The sequence below is a fragment of the Periophthalmus magnuspinnatus genome, chromosome 19 (genome assembly GCF_009829125.3).
Source record: "Periophthalmus magnuspinnatus isolate fPerMag1 chromosome 19, fPerMag1.2.pri, whole genome shotgun sequence".
NCBI lineage: Eukaryota > Metazoa > Chordata > Actinopteri > Gobiiformes > Gobiidae > Periophthalmus > Periophthalmus magnuspinnatus.
In genome coordinates this window covers 22331098-22343326 of record NC_047144.1, presented here as the reverse complement: position 1 = coordinate 22343326, position 12229 = coordinate 22331098, and the positions used below count along the sequence as shown (strand labels likewise).

The following is a 12229-nucleotide window of genomic DNA, read 5'->3' as shown; positions in this document are numbered from 1 at the left end:
TGTAACTAACGTAATGTACTACCCACCTCTGTCCATATGCATTTAAAATGTAGAAAGAAGTAAACCTAAAGAGAATGAGAAAGTGAAGGTGTGTCTAAACTTTTGACTGTATATTTTTTGTAATCATAACCACACACAGATGTAAAAACACTTTTATTAACATTCATACACACATTTATAAACATTCATAATTGATATACAGAAATCCATATTCTCTCCCAGCTGCCTGTCCTATCTCCACATACATCAGTTCTGAGTGTGCAAAGCTTTGGTCCTCCGCTCAGCCCGGGCCACCAGCAGCCTCACCCTTTCACCTGATGTTTGGATCAGCTCCTTCCCACTGAAAAACAAAACAAATTGATCACATTTTTGTTATAAATACACATAATTTGATATTTACTACTCTTACTATTGAGAATGTGCTCTTTAGAAAGTAGTGTTGACCTAAACCAGAACTAGTGTTGGACACATGCAAAATATCCAAGGTGACTGTGGAACTTTTCTGGCAGGGATGGTAAATGGTCACTTTATTATCCAGAGCTTTTCCACCTTCAGGGGAAAAGCTCTTTACATCAAGGAACCACACACACACATACACCAGTGTACGCACACACTGGGGGCGAGGTGTGTCAAGTGACTTGCCCAAGAACACAACGGCAGCATTCATCTGTGGAATCGCACGCCAAACCTGTGGGTCAGTGGATATAACCTCCAGCCTTTGGATCTGAGGGCGAACTCTCTACCAACTGAGCTACTATATTTATTTGAACAATATATTACACTCAGGCCCAGCCTATAAACAGACTAAGCAGCTGCTCAGGGCCCCGAGGGGCCCCAACAGCCCAGACATTTATATTGAAAATAATGATTGGAAAGTTGTTGTTTTTTTCATGTGTTTATACTAGTCTAAATATCCCTTTTAAACGATTAGATGTGTGCTATTTCCAGTACATAAATATGTTCTGCCTACATGAGTTTTTTATTCAGGCCAGGTGCACTCTGGGAACGCTGAGGCAGCAGAGGGACATTTGAATGGGTGTTTTACAGACTTTTACAGACTAATAGACTAAAAGTTAGTCAAGTTTATCTAAAGTCCGGGACAATGCATGAAGAGCCCAGACGAAGATCGTTTTCAGAGAAGACTCGAAATATGTCCCCACTTTACATCAGTGGACCTGCAGATAAAACAGTGAAGCTGGACGTGTGTAATTCTGCAGACAGGACACACCTCAGAGGGACAGAGGACAGACAGGACACACCTCAGAGGGACAGAGGACAGACAGGACACACCTCAGAGGGACAGAGGACAGACAGGACACACCTCAGAGGGACAGAGGACAGACAGGACACACCTCAGAGACATGAGGACAGACAGGACACACCTCAGAGGGACAGAGGACAGACAGGACACACCTCAGAGACATGAGGACAGCAGGTGAGTCTGTTTATTACACTGTCTGTTTGTGGTTGTGTCTGTGCTCATGCTCATTCAGGAATACAACTGCAAGTTGTTGAATACTCGCTGATACTGAGTAAAATGGAGTAAAACCGTTTCCAGACATTATTTTAAGTAGTAAAGCTAATTAATTTCATGGGATTTTTAGAGTATAGCCACTTTTCATCTTAGAATTCTTATCTACTGAAATCACTGTAGTTATGTATAATTCCAGTATAATTACTTTGGATAAGCGTCTGGCTTTAGTATTTACCACTTCCTCTGCAGACTGTGCTCCGCGCTAACATGCTAACTGCTAACATGCTAACTGCTAACGCGCCACTCTTAGCATAACAGTGACTGTTTTGTTACTTTTACCACGGTCACATTTTGACATGTTCATGCTGTACGTCTTTTAAAAGGTCTGAACCCGCTAAATGTGTTTGTCAATTATAATAAGTTACAATGCAGCACAAGCAAATTAAGAGCCACTTAGCAACATTAGCATGCTACTATTGTAAACACAAGCACTGCGCTGATCCTCTGTGAAATATAAAAACCTTTAGAGTCCTAAATATTTGTATATTTCCTGTGACAGTCACATGTGTCACAGCTTAATGTGCAGAACAGCGAATGTGCAGCTTTATGTCCATAGCTGATCTGTGGAGAGATGAGCTGTGAGTCAAACAAGAGGCAGCACAGATACAGTGGTATCGACAGCCCATTGATGAGTACGAGTACTGGCACTCGATACTGGCATCAGTATCTGTGCATCCTACTCATTAATATGTGCATTTATGTGAAATCACAGCATCCAAACCCTCACAATAAACATAAAAATGATGTGATCTTAAAATCTTCTCTAATTTAATGTTCAGTCCAAATGATCTGATGATTATAAATCTGATGTTATGTCCAGACTGATTCACTACTTTGTACTTCTTGAGTGATATGATTTTGAAGTAAGTGTACCTCTCATTAAGTACATCATTGGCTGCTTTATCCAATTCTGCATTTTATGACATAAAGAGTTGATAAATGTGAGCCCACTTTAGTCAAATGGAACACATTAAAATGCACCAGAAACAAACAAAAAAAATGGCCAGAATTTAAAATGTCTTTGGCAGACTCCCCTTCCTCACATGTTTATACTGTTAAACTTATAGACTTTAGAATACCACTAGAATTTTCAGTCTTTTTATAAGTGGCTGTGATGATGTCTGAATGTTGTCAAATATGAATGTGGCACTGAAGTGGACAGGGCCCCGAGAACAAATTCAGCTTGGGGCCCCCTAAAGACTAGGGCCCTGATTACACTTCAGAATACATTATCATGACAGGCCTAGTAGCAGTAAACTTGTCTATCATGCATTTCTTCAATTACAGGTATTACCCAGGATTTTGATGAAATAATAAATAAAATACATTGAAAAACTTACATTGTTATTATGATCAGGGTCACCTCTCCACAGGTCTGACCTGTAACTTGGCCTGTGCTGGCTCCATGGAGATAGACATGTTTACTGTCATACCAAATTAAAAATAGTATAATTTATTGTAGAAGTTGATATTAAGTCTTTTTAGAGATGAGAGTACAAATTGTTCTACATTGTGCTCAGAATCCACTGGCCATATCAGGGCTGTATAAACTATGGCACCCATTTTTGTTCTGGTGAAATGGCAAATTTAAGTAATTCTATAACTAATCCCTCAATAACATCACACTTCATTATGGTACAAGCCTTAAGACAATGGTTCTGTCAAAACTTCGCATATGTTTCTATATGAACTGTCCAACTCTCTACTAAACAAAAAGTAAAAGGAGCTATAAACTTAAAAACTACAGCTTCATGGCATCACAAGGTGGAACAGAGTATTTTGAGCTTTGGTGATGCAGACAGACTAATAATAAAAGCATTACTCAAACATGTATGACTGAAACAAGACACAAATACAGGTATGTTTTTAAATTAAGTAACATTATACCATGGCTTAAAGCTCACAATAATCCATTTTGCGTGATATAGGACCTTCAAGTGACTGCCCACAGCTTTCCCTAGTGTCCCTTACTGACCCATGGTAGTCCACTCCCAGCAGACTGACTCCGTTGACGGCCAGGATCCTGTCTCCAGGGGCCAGCCTCTCAGTGCGAGCAGCCGGGGAGTCTGGAAGCACCGCACTGATGAAGAGGCCACTCGTTTTCACCGGTGCGTCCTGCAATGTACACAGACCACTTCAGTGACAGAGCGCGTGTACAAAGGGCCGTAACGTTAGAATACTTGAAATTCTTCTTACTGTGAGTGAACTTAACAAGTAGTAGTAATCACTGCTTGTTGGATTTCTAGAGTGCTGTAATTATAAAGGTGCACTGTGTAGCTTTTCTAGTGGAGGGTGCACCACTAACTTGTCTCCATGGAGTAGGGCTGAAAGATTCATCGCATTTAAATCGAAACCACAATTTGAGTGGACGCAATTAGCAAATCACAAAGGCTCCAGTTTTTGAAGTACCACAAATAACAAAATGCCTCGTCTTATTCAACAAACTGCTGACCCTGTAGTTTAGATCTGCACAAAACTTCTGTGTCTTTTTGTCAATTCTTCTGGACATGTTTAAAATGTGAACTTTGAACAGAATCCTATTATTAAACTACAAATTGCGAGACTAATCATAATCTTAAAGTGCTTGTTAGAAACATCAATTATATATTTTGCCCAAAATCATGTGGAGCTGTTATAGCTTTACTGAAAATGCTCCACAGTATGGCATTAAACTTGTGTATGACGAGGATGTAATGTCACCAGGTCAAGTTACAGCTCGAATATGTGGAGAGGCTTTTTAATATATTTTTTAGACATAAAAAATGTAATAAATGCAGGATAAATACATTTAATTCCACACTTCGGAGCAGCACTTTGGAACCTACTTTGTTTATGAAATGTGCTATATAAATAAAGTAAATTGGATTGAAAAACTCCAGGTAGAGCATTAACATTTTCCAGACAGCAGGTGGCAGACCCTCTACCAGAAAAGTTACAGTGTGGGGAGTTATACATGTCAGTGCATTTACAAATAAATTCTCAAATGAGGAATTACTAAGAACTGTATGGGCTTTAAAAAAAATGGTAAATTAACTGTATGTAAGACCTATGTTCCCAGATATGAAGTAGATTATGTTTAAATCAAATATATCTTATAGTGAGAATTTAAAAAAATGTAATGGGGGTTAAACGTGATAGTTACAGCCTAAAAATCCCATAATAAAACGTCTGCTCCTCACCCACGTGTCGACCAGGGCCAGCCCGATGCCCCGCTCTCCTCGCTGCAGCTCCAGACTGAACACCTCCTGGTTGTTGTTCTCATGGTCCTCCTCTTCTTCCTCCTGCAGCTCCACCACAGTTTTGAGCTCAGTGAGGTCCTCACACACTGACACACCTGTGACAAAAAGAAAGGTTTTTAATGTGAGACTTAACACCTAAACAGCACACAGTCAGTGCTGTACATTTACCTAATTTACGCTAAAAATGCTAAAAAAAAAAAAAAAACTAGGACTAGGATCAGAAGATAATGCTATTAAAATGCCATATACATTACAAAATTAACTGCTAACACATAACATTAAGATTATTGTTTTGAGAATGGTTTATTCACCAAAAACAATGTATTAAGCTGTTTAATACGTTTCATAATATCATCACTATGCAATCCCGCTAATGAAACTACTGCACATCACATCAGGTTTGTCAAGTTGTAGTGTGTTGTTTTCTATCGTGCTTTTGTATACTTGAAGGACGGAGGCTTGTGGGTGAAGCGTTGGACAGAATCGTACTGCTAACCTTAAGGAGGGTTCGAAAAGGGATGAAATAAAACCTCTTGAAATAAAACCTCATGCAATTACTATTAAATGCTTGATTTAATAGTAATTGCATTATACAGAAATATATATGCTGCCCTCTGCTGGCCACTCAAGGCATTTGCAACTACACCCATTTACATACAAATTAGCTTCTTTGTGTATATCTCCATTAGATATCCATAGATCGGTCTCGTTGTTCTTCAGCTGCTGTGAACGGTCAATGTGGTGACCGTCGCGAGGTGAGCGGGGGCTAGTAGGAGGGGTCAGCAGACTGGGGGAGGAGCCTGCAGCAGCTTGCGTCGTGGCGTCTCGGTCTTCGTCCCGTTGCTGGTTTTGGAGCTCCAGATGTTGTAGTTTTTGTGCCAGCCGTTGTGCGCCGCAGGAGTTGTAGTTGTAGTTGGCAGCGGGTGAGGAAGCGGGGGTAGGGGGAGGGGTGCTGCTGGTAGTTTGGAGGTGGGATTTTGGAGGAGCCTAATAAAAGACAAATATTAAATATGTTGTTCTGATGAAATAAACCAAACCAAACATAGCTTTTACTATTATTTAAACTGACAATTTTAATCAGTCAACATCACCACATTCCACTCAGTCATACCCACTGACCCACAGGTTGATGTGATTTCAGCTCCCACAGATGTTATTGTTGTGTCCTTGAGCTTGACCCCTCACCCTTGCGCACTGGTGTAAAAGTGTGTTTGTGTGTGTGTGTGTTTGTAAAGCGCTTTGAAGGTAGAAAAATCCTATATAAATGTGACTATTTATGATCATCCAAAGCAGAATGAGCCTCAACACCAGTTTCTGTGCTGAAATTCAGTTGGTTTAAACCTAAAAAGACTCTCTCTGATCTGAAAAGTCATTACCTAAACTCCAGCAGCTGCAGCCAATCATGAATCAGTGCTAGTGCAGCCTCTGCAGTGGAGTGAATTCTGGAGGTTTTGAGCTTCCACATGAGGCCTGTCCATAAACTGAGAATGAGAAACACTTGTATGCGTCCTCTATCTGCAGGTTAAAGTTCTGAAAACCCAGGTTCCCAAGAGTGCAGTTTACATACAGTTCATTTAATCCTGCTGAGCAAATTTAAAATCTTTAGACCAAACCTTGATTTAACAAAAATACATTCCAAATCTAACTGAATATTTTCCTTTCTCCGTTGATTTTGGATTATGTTTTGACAGTGGCTCTGTGTGTGCGATTGGACGATGGCGTAACACTCCAGTCTGTAGGAAAAACATCATAACCTCACAACATATTTTTATTTGAGTTTCATAAAAACAAACCTGTAACAACATCCCCTCCTCGTTTACACGCTCAGTGCTCAATGTTTCCACACTAATGTTTATCTGTCACTGCAGATGTCAGACTGTACTGTGTGGATTAGAGTAAATGTTACAACTGTGGTACATGTGTGACTGATGAGATGTAAGATTCATTGAGTCATAATGCAGTTTCAATGTACTTTACTTACTCTTCAGACTAGTAAGTAAGTAATAATAAAAGCAATTGAAGTCCCTATAACAGATTTTTCCCATGTATTTGAGCAAAATGTGCCTTGCCCCAGTACAGATATATTGTATAAGCAGCTCTTGAGGTCAAAATATACAGCTAAAAATCAGGTACAACCCCTTTTAAATAACATTTTCTCATCTTCTTTATAGATACTGCATGTATTGTAATGTAGTGTGAATACTTGAGAATGCCTGAGTTGTTCCATGTACCTGCTCCTCACTGGTCTCACACGTGTTACAGATGAAGAGGCTGAGCTCCTCCAGCTGCCCCCACAGACCGCTCTCAGTCACAGGGGTCTCCAAGTAGAAGTGGTACCCCCCGTCAGGCAGGACCAACGGGTGCTGAGTGTCGAAACTCTCCAATATGTCACCTGACAAGCAAGAATAAAAGATTAGGCTGTGTGCGACGTAAAAACACTCACGAGGTGCTCAAGAAAACTGTTTCACAAAATGATCTGGAGCTTATAACACACGACTTTGTGTCCTCGTGTTTGAACTATTGTAACAGCTTCTTTTCTTGTCTAAACAAAAAGGAGCTGCCTCATTTGCAGCTGGTCCAAAACTCTGCTGTGAGGATCTTAGACCAAGAGTTCATATCACTCCTGCTCTCAAAGATCTTCACTGGCTTGTGGTCTCCTACCAGATACAGTTTATAACTCTAGTAATTTTTAATTTCTTAGAGTAATTCCAGTTCTTTCATAATAATATATATTTTTTAAATAATAATTCTTTTTTTTTTTAATAATATATATTTTTAAATAATATTTCCAATTCTTTTATAGTAATTCCAGTTCTCCTAGAGTAATTCCAGTTCTCTCATAATAATTCATTTTTTAAATAATAATTCAAATTTTTTTATATAATCATTTTTTATAATAATTCCAGTTCTTTCATAATAATTCAATTTTTTTAATAATAATTCATTAATATATATATATTTTTTAATATATTTTTTTAATATTTCCAGTTCTCTCATAATAATTCAATTTTTTAAATAATAATTCATTAATATATATATATTTTTTTATATTTCCAGTTATCTCATAATAATTCCAGTTCTTTTATAGTAATTCTAGTTCTCTTATATTTATACTCTGTGCAACCGCTGATTTTATGCGGGCCTCGCTGCGCTCTGATTGGAGGAGCCTGTGTGCGCTGGATGTGCAGAGGGGGTATGACAGGATGTTGGGTTCTTTGCCATGTTTTTTGGAGGGAAACTGACCGAATTCAACGACTTCAGCTGCTTCCTACAAAAGTCATCCAGTGAAAGTGCACTTTACTTTTATGCGATGCTTGGAGTCCTTGGAGGAGTTGAATATGTGCAGGCTACAGACATGCACTCAGTGCTTTGATTTATTTATTTTTAAATGTCACAATCCATGATATCATACTCTTAAATGGCAGGAAGGTTTTCTAAATTGATTATATTGTATTTTGCCATGAAATGGCCAAAAGGTAAATGCACAAATATTGAACCTGATCGTTTCTCTTAACTACAATCTGCATTTTAACAATATTAATGTTAGTATCACCATGTATTAAGTAATACTGGCCTGTGATGTCATCTGAAACCCAGTAACATGGATAATTCACAAATAGACAAAACATTTAGTGAAAAGCGTGGTTGTTTTATTCTGTAGACTATATATTTTTTTAATAGTATTTGCATCAAAGGAATAAATAAGATTAGACTTTAATACATTCAATACATAATAAACATTCAACACGTCATTGTAAACATCAGTCTTAGCTGGTGTACTTGGTGACGGCCAAGGCCGTCACCAAGTACACCAGCTCCAAGTAAAGTGCTCCAGAGAATATACACACCAACGGCTCTTTTAAGAGCCACACACTCCACTAAAGAGCTCATCTGTTCTGTCTGCGGTCACATGGTTCACTCACTGAAGTGTTCTGTGCTTATGGACATGTTTTCAACGCAGCTAATACCTTAAGTAGGGCTGCAGACTGTGCTGTAGACTGAAGTAGGGCTGAGTGATTTTAATTTGAGCTAACTGTTTGCCATTTTTAAGCATACATTTCAACAGCACACAACTCAATACACACTACTGCAGCAACAAAACCACAAGACACTGCTTAAGTTCCACTCCATATGTAACCTACTGCAAATCATCAACAGAACAGCACAAACTCACCAATACATGAGCTGCTTTTACTACTACTACTACTACTACTACTACTACTACTACACAGTACCTCCAAATGTAGAAAACCACTACATTAAACAAAAACATATACTATTTTTAATTAATTTATCTTATTATTCATTAGAAGACCACAGTCCCTGAAAAAGATGAAACTAGATTTTACAGAAAATGTGTAATCTACCTGATCTGTAGGCCTACATTGTTTCCAGTATAATTGAATAAGGTGTATCCAAATGCAAGTTCAAGTTTCCCAAACAGTCCCAAAATCTCCAAGAGAATAAATATTCCACTTGGTATGAATTCTGTCTGTGTCCACTTTGCCAGAATCTTCATGTCAAAACTATTACAAAAAAACAAGAAATAAAACAATAAACAACAATATATATCAGAATTCAGTAGGCCTTCATAAGAAAGAAAGACATGAATAAAAACCTTTTATTTTTCCCCAGAGAGGGAAGAGACCTGAGACCTGAGGATCTTTATGGACAGCAGCCCGATACACAGGTGTATACTGTGTTTAAGGTATGTGATGAACCAGTAAATACTGTATCGTTGTGATGCATGAGTCAAACCATAGCCTGCAAATCTAAAATAAATAAAGCAGGTGGGTCTTGTCCAAACCCTCCACTTTAACTTAATATGGTGTAAAAGGCAGCACAACAAGCCTAACGTAAAGCATGTTCTGTAGCTCTGACTAGCAAACGAGGGCGCAGGACTTTTGGGAACAGGAGGGTACCTGACCTGCAGATAATGATGTGCATAGATTTGGATTGGGTTCCGACAACAATTTCTTTGGGCCAGATGGATTGGGGTGCATTTTAGCTCAGGCGGTCAAGGTGGGTCAGAAAGAAAGCTCACCCACACCTCACCCTTGTACAAAATGTAACAATTTTGTTCAAATATTCCATTTTCCAAGTCCCCCTGATCCATAAGAATTAGAGAGATATCGTATTCTTTTATAGACTTTACAGCCACATAATAGAACAATTCAGCATTATTTAATATAAGAAACTTCATCACTTCACTTTATCATGTAATAAAACGTCTGTATCAAATATGGCTGCATATGAAGAAAAAAGAAAGGAACAAAAAATATCACAAGGTGCCAAAAAACATCCCCGATTTCTACAGAATCAATGAGCATAGCACTAAACTGTTAGTGCTGAGAGTAGAGAAGTTTAATTTTGTTTGTAAATGATAGTGACTAATGAGCTCCTTCATTTGACATGTGTCAAACAAATATGACTGCTTCAGGTTTGAGTCAAACCAAACCTGAGGGCGTTGGCACCAGACTGATATCCCTCTGTATAAAAAATACAGAGCAATATCATTCTGGATTTGTCAGGCAAGTGTCCTGTAATTAATTACCATTATAACAATAATAACTACAATTATTTTTATTTTATTTTTTGTAACCATGCTTAATAATCATCCTATGAGAATCATCCTGAGATTACTGTGCTCTAGTATGACGTCATCTGCACATTTATACATTTGTAGGACATTAAAATGTCTTTAAGGGACAGGATGAAATCCCACCAAAAAATTACATTTTGGTGGGAAAAAATATCACTCACTTTTTGTAATCATTTGTCTCAAAATGTAAAATGATTCAGTTTACATGGACATAAAGCATTGACATTAGAAGGCAATGATGGTGGAATGTGTTGTTATTATTATTATTTTAGTTTATCTTAATATGCTGGAGTGGGCTGTCACCTTTTCACCATGTATGATTGTGCTTGCATCTATTTCAGCAACTGGAGGAAGGCATTATTGCTTTTGTTAGAGAAGAACTGAAGATGTTCTACAAGGCCATCCACACAGCACAGCCCCCACAGAGTGAAGCCCGTGAAGAGGCGAGGAGTAAAGAGGCTTTACTGAAGATCACTGTGGACTTCCTCAGGAAGATGAAGCATGACGAGATAGCTGATCGACTGGAGAGCAGTAAGAACATTTCACTTTTACATTCTGTGAACAAATGTGCAAATTAGGAACACATGAATACATCATTATTCAATGTAGGCTTCTGGTGCGATTTCTGTTGAGTAGCTGAACAAATGGATAAATACTATGATCGGTGATCTCTGCAGGCAACACACAGATTGTGAACTTTCTCTTGAAGCTCCATAAAACTGTATTTCAATATGGACTGATAAGAATATATTATATATTCAGGTATCTATTATGGAGAGACTCGGCATGAACTGCAGTCTATTCTGAAGCAAAAGTACCAATGTGTGTGGGAGGGTGTCCCCAAACCAGGAAACCCAACACTTTTGAACGAGATCTACACAGAGCTCTACATCACAAAGGGAGGGACAGCAGGGGTCAGTGATGAGCATGAAGTTAGATTGATTGAAGATGCTTCCAGGAAACGAGCCACTCCACAAACCACCATCGCACGTAAGGATATTTTTAAACACTGTGTCAGAAGAGGAAGTGGAGATAGACAAGCACAGGTCAGAACAGTACTGACAATGGGAATGGCCGGTATCGGGAAAACGGTGCTGACTCAGAAGTTCAGTCTGGATTGGGCTGAAGGCAGGACCAACCAGGACATCCAGCTGCTCTTCCCGAGTGCAGACTTTCTCTAGACTTCACCAAAACTGTGACCGACCCTTCAGAACTCAGCTCTGTGGGTGTGCTGATGGTAAACCTGATTAAGGGGTCTCTGCTTCCCTACGCTCGCATCTGGATAACCTCACGACCTGCAGCAGTCAATCAAATCCCAGTTGAGTTCATCTCCATGGTGACTGAGGTGAGAGGGTTTGCAGAGGTACAGAAGGAGCAATACTTCAGGAAGAGGTTCAGAGATGAGCAGATGGCCACAGTGGCCATCTCACACATTAAGAAGTCCCGCAGTCTCCACATGATGTGCCAGATCCCAGTGTTCTGCTGGATCACCTCCACAGTCCTGGAGGATGTGATGAAGAGTGGAGATCCTGACCAGCTTCCCCACACTTTAACTAAAATGTACCTCCACTTACTTGTGGTTCAGGCTAAATTAAAGAATGTGAAGTATGACAAACTGTCTGAGACAGATCCAGTGTGGACTTCATCAAACCGCACAATGGTGCTGTCTTTGGGCAAACTGGCCTTTCAGCAGCTGAAGAAAGGAAATCTGATCTTCTACGAGTCTGACCTGGTTGAATGTGGTCTGGATGTTGAGAACGCCTCGATGTACTCTGGTGTGTTTACTCAGGTCTTTAAAGAGGAGTCGTGCTTGTACCAAGATAAAGTCTACTGCTTTGTTCATTTGAGTGTCCA

General features: G+C 39.2%; 1 long non-coding RNA gene across 1 annotated transcript; it reads right to left on the bottom strand.

Moving 5' to 3' along the window:
- Positions 1–221: 221 nt before the first annotated feature.
- Positions 222–4826, bottom strand: LOC129457173 (uncharacterized). The gene is made up of 3 exons (XR_008649127.1): positions 4714–4826; positions 3510–3649; positions 222–340 (listed from the first exon to the last, which is right to left on the bottom strand). It is a non-coding gene; the product is annotated as an uncharacterized LOC129457173 (long non-coding RNA).
- Between the last annotated feature and the right edge of the window lie 7403 nt (positions 4827–12229).